The sequence below is a fragment of the Culex pipiens genome, chromosome 3 (assembly GCF_016801865.2).
Source record: "Culex pipiens pallens isolate TS chromosome 3, TS_CPP_V2, whole genome shotgun sequence".
Classification (NCBI taxonomy): domain Eukaryota; kingdom Metazoa; phylum Arthropoda; class Insecta; order Diptera; family Culicidae; genus Culex; species Culex pipiens.
Window position 1 is genome coordinate 168368747 of NC_068939.1, and position 4374 is coordinate 168373120.

Sequence of the window (4374 nt, forward strand, 5' to 3'; positions counted from 1 at the left end):
CTTTATTTAAAAAAATAAAATGCACTGTTTTTCAAGTTTTGGTAGTTTGGGTCAAAATCTTAAAAATATTGTTCACTAATGTAATTTTTTGGAAATATTTTTTTCAGGTAGCTGAGAAAATTCACCATAATTTTCTTTTTCGAATTGTTGTCCGCAAAAAAAATAAAATTGGGTTCTTCATTTCCCTCATTTTTATCTCAATTTCTTCAATGTTAAAAAAAATTAAGATAAATTTCCCAGCTAACTGAAAAAATAGATTTTTTTGTCAAGGAACATGTAACAATACAATATTAAAGTTTTCATAACGAAGCGATATTTTGTTAGCATTTTCACTTAATTAGATTTGTTGTAAAATACAGTAATTTTTCGAAAATACTCAAATTTCATAATTCGTAATATGGTTATCAAACGAAGCTAGAGGTGGTGTGATATTTTATGGATTTTTATAGGACTTTTATAAATTAAAAAAATAAATAACATAAAACAAGAAGATTCGATTGAAAATCGTTGGCTTTGGAGCTTGGAGGTTTCTATGTCAAGATTTTTGATCTAAACATTCAAATAATTAAAGAAAGAGAGCACTCAAAGTTAATTTTTTTTTAATTTGGAGAAAAGCAGGGATCTGACACATGCAGTTTCTTGAAGTCCCCACCGGAGGCGCTGTCAATATTGTTTACGTATTGTTTTTTGAAATGGTCGCATGAAATAAATACATTTTTTTAGTTTCTACCTCGGTTTTTAGTTTTTTTTTTTGCATATATATGCAAGATAGTTACAAGCAGAACAAAAATATAAAAACAAAAAAAATACAAAAATACAAAAATACGAAAATACAAAAAAAAAACAAAAATACAAAAATACAAAAATACAAAAATACAAAAATACAAAAATACAAAAATACAAAAATACAAAAATACAAAAATACAAAAATACAAAAATACAAAAATACAACAATACAACAATACAACAATACAACAATACAACAATACAACAATACAACAATACAACAATACAACAATACAACAATACAACAATACAACAATACAACAATACAACAATACAACAATACAACAATACAACAATACAACAATACAACAATACAACAATACAACAATACAACAATACAACAATACAACAATACAACAATACAACAATACAACAATACAACAATACAACAATACAACAATACAACAATACAACAATACAACAATACAACAATACAACAATACAACAATACAACAATACAACAATACAACAATACAAAAATACAAAAATACAAAAATATAAAAATACAAAAATCCAAAAATACAAAAATACAAAAATACAAAAATACAAATATACAAATATACAAATATACAAATATAAAAATATACAAATATACAAATATACAAATATACAAATATACAAATATACAAATATACAAATATACAAATATACAAATATACAAATATACAAATATACAAATATACAAATATACAAATATACAAATATACAAATATACAAATATACAAATATACAAATATACAAATATACAAATATACAAATATACAAATATACAAATATACAAATATACAAATATACAAATATACAAATATACAAATATACAAATATACAAATATACAAATATACAAATATACAAATATACAAATATACAAATATACAAATATACAAATATACAAATATACAAATATACAAATATACAAATATACAAATATACAAATATACAAATATACAAATATACAAATATACAAATATACAAATATACAAATATACAAATATACAAATATACAAATATACAAATATACAAATATACAAATATACAAATATACAAATATACAAATATACAAATATACAAATATACAAATATACAAATATACAAATATACAAATATACAAATATACAAATATACAAATATACAAATATACAAATATACAAATATACAGCAATTCCATTTGAAAAGAGCCTAAACCGAAAAAAAAGTTCTCCAATCGGGCTCAAAATTTTTCTGGGGGTTCCTCGGCCAAAATAATTAGACCCGTATTTTTTTGTTTGGCTATTAGGGTGACCTACATCTTGCTAGGGTGGTTCGAAAAATGGCAATTTTCGTCATTTTTCACAAAAATCACTTTTTTCGAAAAATCATATCTCCGCGCCATTTCGTCCGATTTTAGCTGTCTTAGACGCAAAAGAAAGGTGATGAGTTTGGCTATTTGAGAAAAATAGTAAGAAGTTCCAAAAATCTAGCTTAACTATTGAAAAAGTCGTATGAAAACTTAAAATGGCGTTTTGACCTTGTCTGGACCAAAGAGCCTATGTCTGAAAATATTTTTATCGGATTCCTCGGAAAATTTCACGTAACATATAAAAAAATTGGCGATGTCGAACCGTACGTTTTCAAGATATGATTTTTTGAAAATAAAAACTGAGTTTTTCGACGCGCCACGCGCAAAAACGGGAAAATGACGAAATCGGCAAAAAATCAACTTTTTTCACTAAAACTTCGATAACTTAAAAATTTCAGCAATGACCTATACATGTTTGAGCATCAAAATTTTTGTAATTGAAAGACGCAACTTTTAGTACCATAACATCTATAGGTCATCGCTGAAATTTTAAAGTTATCGCAGTTTTAGTGAAAAAAGTTGATTTTTTGCCGATTTCGTCATTTTCCTGTTTTTGCGCGTGGAGCGTCGAAAACTCAGTTTTTATTTTCAAAAAATCATATCTTGGAAACGTACGGTTCGACATCACCAATTTTTGACATGTTACGTGAAATTTTCCGAGGAATCCGATAAAAATATTTTCAGACGTAGGCTCTTTGGTCCAGACACGGTCAAAACGCCATTTTAAGTTTTCATACGACTTTTTCAATAGTTAAGCTAGATTTTTAGAACTTCTTACTATTTTTCCCAAATAGCGGAGATATGATTTTTCGAAAAAAGTGTTTTTTGCGAAAAATGACGAAAATTGCCATTTTTCGAACCACCCTAGCACGATGTAGGTCACCCTAATGGCCAAACAAAAAAATACGGGTCTAATTATTTTGGCCAAGGAACCCCCAGAAAAAAATTGAGCCCGATCGGAGAACTTTTTTTTTGGGTTAGGCTCTTTTCAAATGGAATTGCTGTATACAAATCTAGAGTACTTTTTCAAAAGGTCCTATGCGGCAAAAGTAAACAAACTGAGTTATTCAATGCATGACGTTCTGCATATCCGAAACTACACTATAATCAAACCCGATTTCTTCTAAGTATTTAATTTTTAAAATTATTAGCGAAATGCAAAATAACCTATGAGCATTCTCTTAAATTTTCATACAAAATAATTTACGTCGTTTTACCTCTCAGTGTCCTATGTGCATTCAGTAAAATGATGCACATACCACAATAACAAATCGACCTATGTACAATTTTAAATATATTTTAATCATTATGCACATACGCTAATATAATAACGACGTATGTACGCATTTTATTGAATAATTAGAAAGTTATGATAGATTTTTTTATATCCATATATCTTTTTAAAAATAATGTTTGTCTAGGATCCGGTTAAATGTAGTTTTTTTAAATCGAGATTTACATTTTATTTGATAAAGTTTTATGAGCAATGCCACATAAATATAGTCCAATGCCAATGTCTTATGTGCAAAAATTGTTCTATGAAACGTGTCCTATGTGCACTCACAGGTTGTATGAACCAAATTGCGTCAGAACTAAGTGTAATCTTGTCTTTTATATAATCCCGAGATGTACACTTGAAAAGCATTACTCTAGACTCATTTGGGCGTTTTCAGAATCGAAAAATACCCAAACGTGTTTGAATGGGATTTAAAAATGTGCACCAAAACTTTATCATCAAATTTCTCAGATTGAGGTTTTTGCACATAGGACCTTTTGAAAAAGTACTCTAGAAATAAACAAATATACAAATATACAAATATACAAATATACAAGCATACAAATATACAAATATACAAATATACAAATGAACAAATATACAAATATACAAATATACAAATATACAAATATACAAGTATACAAATATACAAATATACAAATATACAAAAATACAAAAATACGAATTCAAATTCAAAAATAAAAATGTTTCCAAAAAAAAACATAAATTAAATATCGTGGAAAATAATTAATATCATTATCAAAATTATTGTCCAAAATTTTGTTTTTTTTTGTGTTTTTATGTGATTCTTGCAATATTTTTTAATGAGGTTACATTTTGTCCATCCAAACTAAACTCAATGTTGGCATTTTGAATCATCCCTCAACCGATTTGACAGATGGGTGACAGATCTGTTGACATGGCGCAGTCATCTGTTGTTGACATAACATGTAAACAAAATACCTCCAGCTCGCA